This window comes from Mus musculus, chromosome 13 (genome assembly GCF_000001635.26).
Source record: "Mus musculus strain C57BL/6J chromosome 13, GRCm38.p6 C57BL/6J".
Lineage (NCBI taxonomy): Eukaryota > Metazoa > Chordata > Mammalia > Rodentia > Muridae > Mus > Mus musculus.
Genome location: NC_000079.6, coordinates 29,518,243 through 29,536,507, shown reverse-complemented (window position 1 = coordinate 29,536,507; position 18,265 = coordinate 29,518,243). Strand labels below are relative to the sequence as shown.

Genomic DNA, 18,265 nt, shown 5'->3' with positions numbered 1-18,265 from the left:
GCTTGCTTCCCCTGGCTTGCTCAGCTTGCTATTTCATAGAACCCAGGACTACCAGCCCAGGGATGGCACCACCCACAATGGGCCCTCCCCTCTTGATCACTAATTGAGAAAATGCCCCACAGCTAGATCTCATGGAGGCACTTCCCCACTTGAAGCTCCTTACTATGGGATAACTCCAACCTTGTCAAGTTGACACACAAAACCAGCCAGTACAGCTTGGTGTTTCATAAGGTGGGTGCTGGTGTGTGTGTGGTGGTATGTGTATGTGTGTGTGGTGTATGTCTGGGGGGTGGGGATATGTGTGTGTGTGTATGTGTGCGCATACTAATGCTTACTTGCTCTCGGGTGTGAAAGTAGACTAAACTTATGTGAAACAAGTGCTCCTCATACGAAAGCCTTAAGATCAAAGTATGTATGACCCAAACAGAAAATACCCAATTTGTGTATCTGATTCTCTTACTGAGTGGCTCTGGTGTGGGCATTCTTGCAGCTGGTATCCTGAGGATGGGTCACTGTTGGAATACGTTCTCTGGGTTTTGACAGTGGCTTAATGAAACATATTTATACTACTGCATCACGAGGAGAGCTTCACTGTCCCAAATGTCCCTAGCCCTGACCCCACTGATATGGTTATACTCTCCATAGTTTTGGATTTTATAGAGTTGGAATTATAGTAAAATGTACAGTCGTCTTTTAATTAGTAATCATGTACAGTTCCTGTGTATTTTCTTGGCTAGGTAGCTCTTTTTCTAAATGGTGTCCCATTGTCTGAATCATTACAGTTTATCTTTATAGTAAAATTTTTATACTTTAAAAGAAATCTATCAAGGATTGGAGTTGTGGTTTAGTGGGCAGTTGAAAAGTATGTATTCTTGCAGAGCACCTGAGTTCACTTTCCAGCACACAGGTAAGATGGCTGATGCTTGCCTGTACGTCCAGCTCCAAGTGATCCAACATGCTTTCCTGGGGTCTGTAGCACTTGTATGCCTATGCCCAAACCAACCCATAGCACACATATACCTATAATTCAAAGAAATAAAATGTTTAAACATCTATCAAATATTAATAAAAATTGTTCAGAATTAAGACTGTATTTATTTCTAGATGGGGGTATGTATACAAAGCAAGGAAACTGCCCTGAAGTAATAGGTCCATTTTTTTCTTCAACAGCCACAGTCCTTGAGCCACCCCCAGAGCTTATGTGCCCCTCTTGCCCCTCTCCCTCTTTACTGTGGCATAACAAATACACTGGGGTACAGTCACCCCAGGGCTCAGCACGTCCTTACAGCCTTTCTCCATTGCAAGTTTGTGCCACGTGCAACAAAGACATAGTATGTTTCTCATGTGATTTTTCCCCTCAATACCTCCTAAAGGCAGCCATTGCTCTGAATGAAGAAAGTCTATCCCTGTACCTCTCCATTTCCTGAATGCAATATAAGTAGACATGTGTAGCTCTTTCTTTCTTGAACTTAGTTTATAGAAAAATACACAAAGGTATTTTTTTGTGTTCTTCCTGTCATGTGTTTTGATCATTTATTTCTGGTTTATTGTGAAGTTTTATATAATAAATGTTCACAATTTGTTTACCAGTTCTCTTATTCAATATAACATTAATATCTAGATTATGTCTATTAAAAATAATCCTTGTAATAATTATTTTATCAAGTCTTCTAAAGGATATACACAATCTTTTTTTAGAGGAATGACAGGTTCATGGGGTAGACATGATTGGTTGTTTTATGCCTGTCATTTACACAGAAAAAGCTGCCATTGCTTTTTTAGGTAGCCCTTTTCTTTTTAAACGTTGAGTTTATTAAGGAAAAGTTTCTAACTTGGGGCATTTGGAGAGAGATAGGTATGGAAGAGGCAGAGCCCAGGCAAGCCATGGCTGCTGGCTTGTTACAAGAGTCGCCTTGCACAGGCTCTTTGTGAGGACTATAAGTGCCCTTCAACATGATCGGGGCAATAATTACCTCCAAAAGGGAAGTGTTAAGGTTAGGCATATTTTCCAGTGGGTAGTAAATATAATGCATACCTAAAATAATGAAATTTGGAACATAACATTTTAATATTAGATACAGTGGTAGATTGAATAATTAAGCCATATATCCTATTAAAATATGCTTGGACACAAACTAGCTTAATCTACATTATAAAAGCACATATTGTCTTTAATATATTGGCACTGTTGTGAAACTGAGGACATTGTTTCTAGTTCTGTTTATAGCATCCTATTAACAGTGTGGCTGGCAGCAAGTTATTCACCAGTTCTGACCCTTTTTCCTTTGTCAGGTGGGAGAAGTGATAGGAGGGGGACTGTCTCGTTCTCTCAGGTCTTTCATCATGCTATGAGGAAAAAACATCACTTAAAGTGACCAAGTCTTACTTCCTTGTTTGTCTAATTGATAAGTTAATAATCTAATCAATTATATTCCACCTCTTCAACTGCCTCAAAGTTACAAAAGTCCATCTAAAATTGATGCCACAGGCTATACTAATCCAAAATGCTATGTGCTTTTCCAAACAAAGTGAAAACTTTCCTGGCCACTTTTTGGTTTTGTACAGTGACATAGATGCAGCTGGTGCTTAGCTGCTTTTCACAGAAATCTTCATGAACATAGTGCATGCAGCATTGTCAGGGTTCGGCTTCCCAGAGCAGTTCCTGCAGTCCCAACGTTGGATACACACCTCCAGCCTGTGCCTCTGGGGCTGTTCTGATCGAGCCTCACGGGTGGCTGGTGTGTTTCCTGATATCACTAGTGAATGCCTCCGTTGTAGGAACAAGGACTGCAAGCTGGTTCTGGTGAGGGCAGGTCTTCCTTTCACCACCATTCCACTTCCCATCTGGACTATAGTATGACAGACACCTCAGCCAGATAATGGTAAATAGAGCCCATACTACTCTGGGAGAATAGTGTGGCCATATATAGCAAAGTCCAGTCTGCAAACAGGTCACTTGGAAGTAGGGACCAGGCATACACTACAAAGCTGAGCTGCACTGGGAAATACAGGGTCTACTAAGAGATCAAGATTTTGTTACTGAGTGATGAAGTGGGCTGTGTTCTCTTTAAATGGATGGTCCTCAGGTTGCATATTTCAGTGTTCGGTGAAAACAAATGAGTTAAATTATTGATTCCTTACTATTTTACAGGCACAGAAAGTGAATGGCACAAAACTCAGATGGTTAATGAATCTTGGATGTTTGGAGTTTTGTTTGCTTAGAGAATCTCTATTGGGCAGGGTGTTTACCAAAAGCATAGGGCACAGTATCCAAGTAGCCACTGCCCTTCCCTGAGCTGTCCTATTAAGTGAGCTCCTTGCTACTTTCTTTTTAAATGATATTTGTAAGCTCCTGAAAATTTGGCAGTATTCATAGTTAGTGTTTTATATTTACGAATGATGATGTTATTCTTGAGTAATATCTTATAAAATAGTAGTATAAATTGGTATTTGATATTGCAAAAGTTTTAGGATGAACTATCTGTAGTTGAGATTTAATAATTGCTGGTGTTGGGAAGAGTTGAGCTATAACTCTGTGTGTGTGTGTGTGTGTGTGTGTGTGTGTGTGAATCCTAAGTGTGCTGCTGTTGATCATGGCAGTTCAGTCGTCACAAGTATCAGGTTTGAGGTGGCGGGGGGATCTTGGAGGAGGGCAGCAGCTAAACAGGAAATAATACATGGTGGTCACTGCTTGGAAGTAAGAAGAGGAACAGAAATGACCTGCATCTTGTGTGGTGAGGAGCCACGGGAGGAGGAGTTATTGATGCTTGAGGTGGGCAGTTGGAGTCTAGGCTGAGGTAATATCTATAGAGAGGTGAATAGTCCACAGGCTATTTTGGAAAAGGCAATGGATCGCTTTGTTGTGACTAGGCTACAGGGCAAGGGGTGCTATGTGCTTGAAAGAGGATGGGCAATGCGACAGAAGCAGCAGTGAGAGGTGACAGTAGACAGACTGAGTCTAGGCGGGAGCCAGCAGCATCACAAGGTGTTTTCACTGCTCTCTGGACCAGTAAGCATTGCTGACTGTTTCCTGGTGCATTGCCTCCCAACAGGTGCAGTGTTGTCATCGTTCTGAGGGCCCAGATTTGCGTGTGCTATTCCTTCTTGGTTTCTTGCACCGTTGCTATTATAAAATCCCAGGCAAAAGCTGTCTAAGAAAGGCAGACTTTATTTTGACTTATAGTTCCTGGATACAGTCAAGCATGGTAGAAAAGTCAAAGTTTGCTGGCCAACCAGTCTGGCCCGGCTGATGACTACAGGTTCACTGAGAGATCTTGTCTCTGAAAACAAGATGGAGCACCAAAGTATACATCCCACAACAAGCTCTAGCACGTGCGCACGCGCGCGCACACACAGGCAGGCAGACAGACACACACACAGAGACACACACACACACACACACAGAGAGAGAGAGAGAGAGAGAGAGAGAGAGAGAGAGAGAGAGAGAGAGAGAGAGAGTTTGATTTCTTGCTAGGAATCAATGGAATGTTCTCAGGCAGCCTTCTGGTCTCTGTGGAGTTCCCTGTGCTTAAAGAGATGCAGATTAGAATCTCAGAAAATACCCTGACACTGTGTTCATAGACTCAGTGCCAACTCTGCTTCTTTTTCCTTTACTCCATCAAAGCACTGATGGAGGTGGGCAGCTGGACCAGACTGAAATGATGTGCAAAAGGCAGAGTGCATCCCTCTTGTCAGCCTTGTGGAGATATATGCTGGTTTCCTAATTTGTGCTTTAAGTCCATAGGGTATGTGTGTCCCCAAGGGCCTCGGTGCTGAAAGTGTATCCCTTTCCTAACATGCTAATAAGGGTTAGCTCCTCTGGATTCTTGCAGGTGGGGCCTTTGGCCTTAGAGAGGTAAGGAGTACCTTGGATAAAACTGGTTCTGTCAAGGAGACAGGACACCAGGCACATCCATTGTTTCTTTCCGTGCAGTACTTTCAATCCCAGTTGCTGCTCAGCAAGACCCTCTTTTTACAAGAAAGCAACCAATTCATTAATGGCTTGTCTCCATCCTGGTTCACTTTGGTACATTATGGATTTGGTTGTACTTTGTAGAGTTTCTTTTTTACTTTGTATGTTTCAACCATAAAGTCCTCACCAGGTATCACCTTTTCTTAATAAGTTACCTACCATCAAATATTTTGCTGCACTAAATCAAAATAAGTTAATTCACCACAGGAAAGTATTGCAAAGCATAAAATTATAAAATCTTACATATGTTTATTATATGACTATAAATAAACATTATTATACTAGAGTAAGATTATTCTTTATAATGATACAAAATCAGGATTTGAATTTTGATCTTTTTCTAGGTAAATGGTGCATGTCACTCACTTGGGGTGCTAGGTAGAGACAGTGATCCAAAGTCTCAGTCAGTCTATGGCCTCACGGGAACATGAGTTCTCCAGAGCATCGTGCTGCTAACCTGTAAACACAGGCAGACTGAATGTGCAGTTCTTCCTTCAGATATGCACAGAGAGGCCAGCAGGTGCAGTCTCCCCTGGGAGCATGTGGACAGGTGTCTTTTTTTTTTTTTTTACTTTTTTTTTTTTTTTTACTTTTTTTCATTTTTTATTAGATATTTTCTTCATTTACATTTCAAATGCTATCCTGAAAGTTCCCTATACCCCACCCCCACCCTGCTCCCCTACCCACCCACTTCTACTTCTTGGCCCTGGTGTTCCCCTTTATTGGGGCATATAAAGTTTGCAAGACCAAGGGGCCTTTCTTCCCAATGATGGCCAACTAGACCATCTTCTGCTACATATGCAGCTAGAAACTCAAGCTCTGGGGTACTGGTTAGTTCATATTGTTGTTCCACCTATAGGGTTGCAGACCCCTTCAGCTCCTTGGATACTTTCTCTAGCTCCTCCATTAGGGGCCCTGTGTTCCATCCAATAGATGACTGTGAGCATCCACTTCTGTATTTGCCAGAAACTGGCATAGCCTCCCACAAGACAGCTGTATCAGGGTCCTTTCAGCAAAATCTTGCTGGGAAGTGCAATAGTGTCTGCGTTTGGTGGCTGATTATGGGATGGATCCCCGGGTGGGGTAGTTTCTGGATGGTCCTTCCTTTTGTCTCAGCTCCAAACTTTGTCTCTGTTACTCCTTCCATGGGTATTTTGAATTTTATAGAGGAGAAAGTTGAGGGAAAGCCTTGAAGATATGGGCACAGGGGGAAAATTCCTGAACAGAACAGCAATGGCTTGTGCTGTAAAATCAAGAATCAACAAATGGGACCTCATAAAATTGCAAAGCTTCTGTAAGGCAAAAGATACTGTCAATGAGACAAAAAGGCCACCAATTTTTACCAATCCTAAATCTGATAGAGGACTAATATCCAATATATACAAAGAGCTCAAGAAGCTGGACTCCAGAAATTCAAATAACCCCATTAAAAATGGGGTATAGAGCTAAACAAAGAATTCTCAACCGAGGAATACCGAAGGGCTGAGAAGCACTTGAAAAAAATGTTCAACATCTTTAATCATCAGGGAAATGCAAATCAAAACAATCCTGAGATTCCACCTCACAGAATGGCTAAGATCAAAAATTCAGGTGACAGCAGATGCTGGCGAGGATGTGGAGAAAGAGGAACACTCCTCCATTGTTGGTGGGATTGCAAGCTTGTACAACCACTCTGGAAATCAGTCTGGCAGTTCCTCAGAAAATTGGAGATAGTACTACCGGAGGATCCCGCAATACCTCTCCTGGGCATATATCCAGAAGATGTCCCAACCGGTAAGAAGGACACATGCTCCACTATGTTCATAGCAGCTTTATTTATAATAGCCAGAAGCTGGAAAGAACCCAGATGCCCCTCAACAGAGGAATGGATACAGAAAATGTGGTACATTTACACAATGGAGTACTACTCAGCAATTAAAAAGAATGAATTTATGAAATTCTTGGACAAACAGATGTATCTGGAGGATATCATCCTGAGTGAGGTAACCCAATCACAAAAGAAGTCACTTGATATGCACTCACTGATAAGTCGATATTAGCCCAGAAACTTAGACTACCCAAGATACAATTTGCAAAACACAAGAAAATCAAGAAGAAGGAAGATCAATGTGTGGATCGGTGTCTTTGCACTCTGCAGCATTGCCTTCTTCCTTGCCTCCCTCTCAACCACGGAGCCCTCCATCCATCCCCCAGACATGGTCCATTACTCATAACCCTGTGTAATCCTTGCTTGGCTATTCCACAGGAAATACCTTAGGGTACAGGGATAATGTTACTGGGGTTTCTCTTACCAGACCTTAAAATCTCAGTTACATGAATTCAGATGAGACAGACAGAGTTGTTTAGACCGTAGGCAGAAAGTTTATGACATTATAAAAGGAGGCATCCTCAGGTGTGAGGGCAGTGGCCAAAGGCCCATTGCAAAGGACAGCTTTGTTAGTGGTAGCATAGATAATAGCCAGGGACCATTATATTGACATATTTTTAAGTTGTGTGTGTGTGTCTGTATGTGTGTTTACTGAGGCTTGGAGTTTGGACTGTGTGCATGCTCTATCACAAAATTACATCCCTACTTCCTTATCTGGAACAGAGCTTTACTGGGAAGATGTATCTGTTTGTGTGATTGGCAGATCCAATTGGATTAACTCTTTGTTCGCTTGTTTGTTTTTGAGACAGGGTTTCATTATGTAGCTCTTGCTTTCCTAGCGCTGACTATGTAGACCAGGATGGCTTCAAACTCACAGACAACTGCCTGCCTCTTCCTATAGAGTGCTGGGATGAAAGGCATGCAATAACATACCAGGCCTGGATTAATTTTTAGGTAAAGGCATAGCAGTGTCTTTTTTGTAGCACCTAAGGATGCTGTCTCTTCCTGGGCTAGAGACGGAACTTTGATCTCATGCCTTTGAAGCATTGAGCAGTGTCAATATCAGCTTCTGGATTGTACTGCGTGTACAGAAGAGGTCATCCTCAGTGACCTTCCAGCTTGGGGTCAGCTGACTGGCAGTGCACTGATAGGCCAGTGCACTGTTGTGTTGTGTGCTCTGAGTCTTAGGCCAGTGCACTGTTGTGCTGTGTGCTCTGAGTCTTAGACTTCGTAAAGGAAGCATCCTGCCTAGGTTTGTCCTGAACCTCAAATGAGTGCGACTCAAATAATTGCATTTGGGTGACGCTTTGTCAGAAGTAAGGGGACAGAGACACAGCTCCATACTGTCACCCCCCGCAACCTTAGGAGTTAGTTTTCTAGACTTTTAAGGATGTCAGCTCAGACCATCAAACTGGAATTCTGAATAACTTCAAAGCTAGAAAGGATTTCAGGACTGTTTGGTAAAGTGAAGCAGAGTGGGATTTTATAAAAAATAAAACTTAAACACAAGCGTTAAGAAAGAGCTATACTCAGAAGGGACAACAGGCCCAAGAGGGTGAGTATGGTCAGTATGGTCGCCTCACGTAAAGGGTTCCTGAATTAAATCATACGAAGCATGAGTGAGAGTCCTCAAGAGACACCAGCAGTTCTGCCTTAGCATTAGCCAAAGATAACATTTTGGTGACTCTCAAGTCTAATTCAGAATCTTAGAACCTTTTTCCTTGTCCTTCCCTCTTTCTTTTTATAAAAGAGAGACTTGAGGTGGTCCCCCGGATGCCTTGCATGGAATTCTAGTCTGATAGGATGGAAGCAGAGGCCACTTGAGTTGCACAAATATAGTACACGCAGTGGGTCTCTGCTGCTGGGGTTCTTTTTTTTTCTCTCTTCCTTCCTTCCTTCCTTCCTTCCTTCCTTCCTTCCTTCCTTCCTTCCTTCCTTTCTTAACTTAAATTTTTTTTCTTGGATGTTTTCCCTATTTACATTTCAAATGTTTTCCCCTTTCCAGGTCTCCCCTTCGGAACCCCCCATCCCATCCTCCCTCCCCCTGCCTTTATGAGGGTGCTTCCCCACCCACCCACTTCCATCCTCCTACATTGGGGCATTTAACACCCTCAGGCCCAAGGGTCTCTTCTCCCATTGATGTCCAAAGCCATCTTCTGCCACATATGTGGCCATGGGTTGCTCCATGTGTATTCTCTGGTTGGTGGTCTAGTCCCCGTGAGCTCCAGGGGATCTGGCCTGTTGACACTGTTGTTCCATTCATGGTACTGCAAATGCCCTTAGCTCTTTCAGTCCCTTCTCCGACTCCTCCATCGGGGACCCATGAGCTCAGTCCAATGGTTGGCTGCATGCTTCCTCCTCTGTATTCGTCAGGCTCTGGCCATTACATTTTGAGGAAGGGGGACCAAAGCAATATTCTTTGGGAAGAATTTCCCTCTGCCAGATAAGGGAACTTTAGAACGAGTCCTAAGACTTCAGGCTGGGAATCACCTTGCTCTTCAGGCAGCCTGAAAACTTCCTTTCAGCAAAGTTCACTGCAGGCCTCAGTGACGTACTTTGACTGAGATCATGGTTTTCTGGGCGCCAACATCACTGATTGCTTGTAATTTGGAAAAGCCTGGCAAATGTCCTTGCTCCTCTGAATCAAGCCAGTCAAGGGCTTCTCCTGGTCCCTGTTTATAAGTCTTTAAGGAAGAGTATTGCCCATTTTCCTTTCTATTTTACCTTTTTTTTTCCTTTTTGTATGAATTAGTTTTTGCAGTTGTTACACTGTAGTTCCAGGAATGATTGCTGTAATAGTATAGCTTTATAATTCTGAGTCACCTTTGTTGTTATTTGCATATTTCTCTGGCTATGCTAATATGGAAACTTCACACATGCCTGTAGTGGTAGCGCTTTGCTGAGGAGGGCAGAATCCTGTCAAGTTTGGTGTTTGTAAGGGTTTCTGGTGGTTGAGACCTGATTTCCCTATGCTAAGTTCCCAGTGCTGTCTAGCCTGGAACTTAGTATTTAAGTATAGCTTGGGATGTAAACCTCGCTTGCTTCAAACTCAGCCTGCATCTAGAGTGCTAGGATTAAAGGCATGCACCCCCACGCTCTACAAAAATATCTTTAACTTTTTGTTTTGGTTCTTAAAAATTGTTTCACTTTTCCTCATCCCAGTAGATAGTGTCAGAAATAATTTTATGCTAGCAGTTTCAAGATAAATTGAAATTCTCTTTTGAGAGACTTAAAGTTTTCTTTTACTAAGGATTATCCCGGTCACAGTGGCACACACCTGCCATTCTAGCCCTTGGACGCAAGAAGATCCCAAGTTCAAGACCAGCCTCCCCCTTCAGCCCGTCTTATAGAATGTGAATACCCCCAACCCCAAACCAGCCTCCCCCTCCAGCCCGTCTTATAGAATGTGAGTCCCCCCAACCCCAAGCCAGCCTCCCCCTCCAGCCTGTCTTATAGAATGTGAATCCCCCCGACCCCAAGCCAGCCTCCCCCTCCAGCCCGTCTTATAGAATGTGAATCCCCCCGACCCCAAGGGGAGATGGCAGTTATTAATTTTTTCCATTTTCCTAGATTCTTAACGTAAAAAGGTGTTACATTTATAATAGAGAAAATTACTTACCACTAGGGGGGCTTTACACAGTTATATGCACGAATTATCTGATTGATGGGTCTTTTATTTTCCTAAACCACGTAGCAGATTTAGTTAACAGTATTCTATAAATCAACTATGAAGTGAACAATCCTCTTTAGAATTATTTTGATAAAAATCAAGAAATCAGCCGGGCATGGTGGTGCACGCCTTTAATCCCAGCACTTAGGAGGCAGAGGCAGGAGGATTTCCGAGTTCCAGGCCAGCCTGGTCTACAGAGTGAGTTCCAGGACAGCCAGGGCTATACAGAGAAACCCTGTCTTGAAAAACAAACAAACAAAAATTCAAGAAATCAGTGTATTGAATATGATAATAAATAGAATGACTCTTGCATTCCTCGAACTGTGTTTTAAATCTCATTTTTCATAAAGATTCCCACTGTATTGTCCATACTGGCTTGGACTTGAGATCCTTTTGACTCAGCCTCCCAGGTGCAGGTATTATAGGGCAGTGCTACCACACTGGGGCCCAAAATAACATAAGAGTAATGTTAGACAATCCATGGGTTACTTCAAGGAAGTATAGCTTTGTATTTTAACACACTGAGGTATGTATGCCCAAAATAAATTTCTAAGAGTCTCTTATTTTTTTTAAAAGAAAGGAATCATCTGTGATGATTTTTAAGGAAAAAATGTATAAGTGGGTTTTTCATAACCACTTGTATTAGTTTCACTGAGTTATGATGGCAAAGACCAAAACCTAAGTTAGATGTTTGTATTTGGGATTGCCATGTTTTAGAGGGGACCAGCTTGACTTTTAAAGATGGCTGACTGAGTTTGTTACCTGTGACCTCCATTTGTATTTTACTTGAACATTTCTTCTGGTAGTTTATTAGACAATCTTTTATTTATCATCCAATATTGAATAGCCCATTGTGTGAAAACTTTTGCAGCCAGTTGAACAGAGTTAACATTTTTTATTTTATATCTGGAAAGAGGGAGGGCTAAGTCAAGGTAGGACCAACAGAGGATAACAGCATGGTAGCTAGCATGCATATCTAAATATAGATGTCCTAAAGAAATGTATCATTATGTACGGCTAGTACATGCTCACGAAATGATAGCTGTGACCTTCATTGGACTGCATGAGCAGATACACTTACCTTCCAGACAGCCAGCTGCTCTTAATTATACACATACTAGTCTAGATGCTTTCTAAATGCCAATCTCTTTTATCCATAAAATAACTGTGTTGTTCACCCATAAAGTGGCTTATCTAGAATTTTCCAGAGAAAAATAAGCTATTGTGTTTGTGTGCAAACATATGTACATAGAGTAACGCAAACAGGACAGGTAGATGTTTATTAGGGATTTCACTGCCTCTGAATCTTGGGAAGTGGGGATGCTAGTGGTCCGATTCCTTCTATCTGATGACATCAGCACCACACAGCCACTGGTGTGTGCCCAGTTGTCCAAAGGCTTGGGAGCAGGGGCTCTTCTACAGGAGGCTCTTCTTCTTCTTCTTCTTCTTCTTCTTCTTCTTCTTCTTCTTCTTCTTCTTCTTCTTCTTCTTCTTCTTCTTCTTCCTCTTCCTCTTCCTCTTCCTCTTCCTCTTCCTCTTCCTCTTCTTCTTCTTTTTCCTCTTAACCTATAAAGGCATATTTTGCCAGTTTTGCTTTTGTTATTTGTTTTTGGTGTTTTGTGGGTATCCCTTTACCTGGTCAAGCTGCCTGTCAACATCACCTGTCACATCCAGGAAAGATAACACACAGAATGTTGTACAGGGAACAAACCACTAATCACAGTAGCTACCGAGGAAATTTGGCCCTGCTGTTGCTATGTAATAACCATGCCTGGCTACTGTCCATAGCTAAGTTACTTCCATCTCGGAATTGAGACCAAAATGAAGCAGTGTTTCCAGTGTCCCCTGGAGTTTCTGAACTCATTTCATTTGCAAGTCAGGGATCTCTCCTGGAATATTTGACAGTGGGAATACAGCCGCCGCCAAAGCAACCGGACGTCTGTTTAGAGATGTAGAAAGGGGTTGAATGGCATGCTTTGAGCTTTTCTATAGAGCACTTGATATAATCAGGGCACCACTATACCCATTTCTGAAGTGCAGAGAGCATCACTGTCTGCCTGGCTAATCCAAGAATGTATCTGATGTTGAATGAGTACTTGTTTAGCTCCATCATTTCCACAACTTGTAACTAATGCAGCTAAGTTACTAGAACAAAGTACATGTTTTACCTTCAGTGTGAAACAAATGTTATCTAAGGTAAGCTTCAAATTGGATAATCAGACAAGAGATAAATGATGTAAATATTTTTAAAATAAATCTCTACCTCATGCCTTTGCATTAGATTCCTTAATTATTTATGTAATGTTTAATAGAAGCCAATTGAGCTGTCTCAGCTAAATGCTAAATTTAACTGACTTTCCCTTTACCCATTTAACTGAACAGTTATTGATTTGTTTATGGTGTGTTTCATTGCCTCGATCTTTTCAAAACTACAAAAAGGAAAATTACAAGAGGCTTATTCCTTCTTAGAAGTGTTATCTGTTTCATCAAATAGAGTGTTTGAATAAAAACACATTATTTCTGTTAGGCTTGTTATTTTATTTTAAACTGAGAAAGGGAAATTAACTGATGGTTTGTGTTCAGCCTCATGATTTTAATATACATAAAGATTTATGCAACCATTGCCATAGTTGGGATTCTAGAACTTACTTTTGATTTCTGTTTTTAATATAACATTTTTATTCTTTGAGATTTTGTAATTTATATAATTGATTTTTGACCATATTCACCTTCATTTCTTCTCCTAGATTTTCCAAGATTCACCACCCCATTTCCTTAACACCATCCCACTTTTGATTTCTTCAGAGAGCAGAAAAATAACTTGATCATATTGTAAACACTGATGATAGCAGGTGAAAATGAGTGTTTGTGTGTGTGCGTGTACATGTGCACACACACATCTTCAGCTTTTAGAGTTTTGACATTAGTATGGGAATGTATATTTTTATCTTTATAATGTAATATGTGGTCTTTGCCCTGACACTGAGATGCAGGAAGATGACGAAGATGTGCTAAGGTCCTTGAGTGTTTCTGTAGAAGCTAATTAGGACATTTTTCCTCAACGTATTTTAGCTCAAATTCTGAAAACGTTAACTGTTTGTAGTTTAAAGTCCAACATCCTGTTTCAATGATGCTATAGTTCAAATACAAATTAGAATTTGTTCACAATATCTACTCCTTTCCATTCGGGACACCGAGACTGGGGATTTCCCCCACTCACACTCTCTCTGTCACTTTCTGATGCTATTACAGTGATTGATTGCTCACTTGCTGAGAGGAAATGTGGGCACTCTGATTGACTCAATGCTGCTCTGACGGTATTAATGAAGCCATGGATGAAATATGTTCCGGTTGTCTTCTGTAGGGGCTGCATGACTTTGCCAGTGTTGAAGGTGACTCCAGAATGGAATCATCTAGCATGGGGCACTGCTCTTTTGAATATTGTCTTGCAGTTGTTGCAGTACTCACTGAGAAGAATCATGTAAACAGGTTGCATGGCCACTTATTTTTTTGATCAAATATATTAGAAGAGTAACTCTACCTTTTAAACATTTGATAAGGGATATAATTTATAGATCATGGAAATAGAGAAATGAAATGTTATTTATATTTATAGCCTTTGGATATGAGGATATGTGGTATAATTGCAGGGTAGGAAAAACTGTGCCTGGGATCTGTATGATGGTCTCTGACACGGCAATAGAGCCACCAGCCACCTCAAAGTGAGAAAAGACAAATATGTAAATTGCTACAGAAATGGACCTTCGAAGATTCTGCAAAATAAAATTTGCTAACAACAGTCACAGACTGTGTGGTCCCATGTATGGAATGAATGCTTAGAGTCCTCCAAGTCACAGACCCAAAGAAGAAAGGCACTTCCCAGAGCCCAGGGAAAAGGAAGTATAGTGTTGAATTTGAATGTGCTCCGTTTTAGTTTTGGAGGATACAATTTTTGAGGATATAGATAATATGTGACAGTTGTATGACTTTGTGGCTATACTTGATGACACTGAATTGTATACATAATGAAAATGGCTAATATATGTATCATCACAGTAAAACAACAGGTTCATTTCTGCTCTCCTCACAATACCTAGGTTTTGGAAACAGCAGAGATGTCTGTCAGCTGATTAATAGATAATAAAATGTGGCATTTATATACAATGGAATTTTATTCATCTGTAAAGGAAAATGAAACTATTAAACTTACAGGGCAATGGATGGAAGGGAAGGAACTCAGTGCGGTAATGAAGATACAGAAGGCCACATGTCACAGTTTCGCACTCATATATAGCTCTACACTTTTCTTTACAGATTCATTTAGTTTTGGATGATGTATCTGGGTGTGTCCTGTGCACATGCAGTAGAGTTCAGAGCAGGGAGCTGGAGTTGTATTCCCTAGGGACTGAACTTAGACCGTGTGGGAAAGCAGTATGCGCTCTTATGTGCTGAGCTGGTTTTTCCAGTGTCTACCTCATTTGCATACTCATACATAAGTGGGTGGTATAGATATTCCAAACCAGGCAGCCACTGGTCTCTGCAGTAACAAAAATTAACCATTGTTTGAAAATGTATATGCTCTCTAGATTGCCCGCTAAGTTTGAGCCTCTTGTATTCAGCTCATTGCTTTTTCTTGATATTGAGTTCAGAAGTAAATAATAAACATGGATTTAATTTCCATTGTCTGAGAAGATAGCTCCATATAACAGCACAAGACAGAAACCCTGGCTTATTGATCTGGTTAGCCATTCTTCACTCCGTGCCTGTCGAATAGTTGCCATCTACATTGTGATCAGCCTCAGCATATCAACTCTTAAATTATAAATGACCTCATGTTGAAATAGTATTTTCATGCTGTTTGCTACCCAAGCTCTTCAAAGCACAAAGGGATTCATATACATATACCATGTGTGTGTGAGTGTGTGTGTGTGTGTGTGTGTGTGTGTGTGTGTGTAGATCAGAGGAGAGCTTTTGAGACTTTTTTGTTGTTGCCTTCCACAGTCTGAGTCTCAAGGACTTGAACTTAGCTCTGAAGTTGTCAGACTTGGAGCAAGCACATTTACCATCTCTGCAGCCCTATGACTCTACAGTTCACTGACTCTAGGAAACTTTAGTGTCACAGGAACCCTTGTTGGTGTATGCAGACAAAGGCATAGGTAACTCCTACCCTTGGGTAGCTTTCAGTCTTGGATTCCTTGCATCACTTCCAGACAGAACTGTAGGACCACTTGGATAGCACTGGGGTCTGGTTGCTGGGAGATCAGAATGGACAAAGTGTTTGAAAAGGAAAGAAGCACAGGTTGTCTTTACCAAGAGCACCAAAGGAAAAAAACTTGATGAAAAACAGAAAATGTGGTTGCACCAATCTGTATTGTTGGGGATTCTTGTGGAGTGGCAGGACACGGCATCGTTGAGAACCTTTTTTTGATATCTTATGTAGCTCACAAATGACCGTGAGATTCCTGTATATCTAAGGATGGCTTTAGCTTTAGATCCTCTTCCCTCTGCCTCTGGAATGCTGGGATTACAGGCCTGAAACATCTCACCTGGCTTGATGTGCTGGTGGGGCTGGAACCCAGAGCCTCCTGCGTCCTAGGCAAGCACTTCCCTCGATGTGCTGCTGCCCCAGCTCTTGAGACGCAGGTTTAATGGAGGGCTGGCTGTTTTGATTTTGTGCCCCATTGCCCAACGTTCCAAATGTGTGAAGTGTGTAGTATCAAGCAGAGGGTACCTGCTAGCAGTGAAGCTTACTTTGAGAACAGAAGAAGAAACAAGCCACCATCTTTCTCCTGCCTCTTCTAATGACTCTTCTGTAAGCTGGCACGTGTTCTAGGACCAAGTCATTCCCAGAGCTGGGCCCCTTTCACAGTTAGTGTTCACCTGTGTGTTTTCAGGGACTACATTTTCTTCTGTCTTGGTGAAGCAACCTTAGACCCCATTGTACAGCTCAGTATGTAGTATTTTCTCTTTAACGTAGCGTTACCACATATCGCATATCTGGATTATTTACGGCCTTTTAATAGTAACCCAGCAGCTCTGTGAGGGTGTTATCACCACCCCATTCCACAGATGAGGAATTCCAGAAACAGAAATTGCAAACGTAACTATATTTTGTAACCATTATGTGGATTCCAATACCTTTCGTCTCACCACAATAGATGTCCAAGAATATCTAAGCCTTTGAGTCCTGCCCCTGGAGAAAAAAGATCTTAAAGATCTTTCTCTCAAGCTTTGGGTGTCTTGATCTTCTGGTATGAGGAAACCAGAACGGTAGGAATCATAGCTGAGGACTAACATTGTCACTGCAGAGCAAGTAAGTTGCGGTCCATCCAGAGACTGCTCCACCAGGGGATCCATCCCACAAACAATCATCAAAACCAGACACTATTGTGGATGCCCACAAGAGCTTGCTGACAGGAGCCTGATATGGCTGTCTTCTGAGAGGCACCTGCCAGTGCCTGACTAATACAGAAGTGGATGCTCACAGTCATCCATTGGACTGAACACAGGGTCCCCAATGAGCTAGAGAAAGTACCCAGGGAGCTGAAGGGGTTTGCAGCCCCATAGGAGGAACAACAATATGAACTAACCAGTATCTCCAGAGCTCCCTGGGTCTAAACCACCAACCAAAGAAAACACATCATGTCTCTAGCTGCATATGTCACAGAGACTGGCCTAGTTGGTCATCAATGGGAGGAGAGGCCCTTGGTCCTGTGAAGGTTCTATGCCCCAGTATAGGGGAATGCCAGGGCCAGGAAGAGGGAGGGAGTGGATAGGTTGGTGTGTAGGGAGAGGGGGAAGGGAATAAGGGGTTTCAGAGGGGAAACTAGGAAAGGGGATAACATTTGAAATGTAAATAAAGAAAATTTCTAATAAAAAAATTTTAAAAAGGAAGTTGTGGTCCCAAAGACTCCTGACCATGGCACTACATCTGGCTAATTTGCTACCTCATTACAAACTGCAGCTCTTGGCAATCTATCCACAGCCAGGTGTGTGTACTTCCTAATTCCTAGGAGAGGCCCTGCAGAGGAACAGTAGGTATGAGTAAATTTATTTGGTAATCTTAACTTTGTGGTGAAAGGGGCTTTTAAAAAAGCTAATATCAGAGCCAGGAGTGGTGGTGCACGCCTTTAATCCCAGCACTTGGGAGACAGAGGCAGGCGGATTTCTGAGTTCGAGGCCGAGGCCAGCCTGGTCTACAAAGTGAGTTCCAGGACAGCCAGGGCTATACAGAGAAACCCTGTCTCAAAAAAAAAAAAAAAAAACAAAACAAAAAAAAAACTAATATCTACTCCTACTGTCTGAAGGTGCCTCACTGGGCTTCACCTCTCTGCTTGAGCTTTGCTGAGATCTCGAATGTTCAGTCAGGGGAAGGAGATGGGCAGCAGGGAACAGGGCCGGTGCTTGTGACAGACTTGAGAGGGACTGAAGGGCCACTGCGAGGCGGTAGGGCGAAAGGATGAAAGGTGGCATGGAGAGGGGGATGCAGAGAGAAGGCTGAGGAAGGGGATCACGTGTGCTGCAAAGGTAAAGAAAGCCAACTTGAGGGAAACAGATGAGGCAACTCTAAGATGACAAAGGAGAACCCGAAAGAATGGAAAGTCCTGAAAGATATCCCAAAGGTGCTGTACCGTTCCGTCCCAGGAGAAGCAGACACCACTGTGCACATGCACGCTGGTAAAGAGCAGCGCAGACTATCCACCCGCCTTCCTCTCTTTTTCTTCATCCTCACTCCCCACCTTTTCTTGTCTTTTGA

The 18,265-nt window shown here is 42.2% G+C and overlaps 1 protein-coding gene across 8 annotated transcripts in view; it reads left to right on the top strand.

The window, feature by feature from the left end:
- The window catches only part of Cdkal1 (CDK5 regulatory subunit associated protein 1-like 1), a 663,938-nt gene that overhangs the window by 319,176 nt on the left and 326,497 nt on the right, over positions 1-18,265 (top strand). The window lies entirely within an intron of this gene.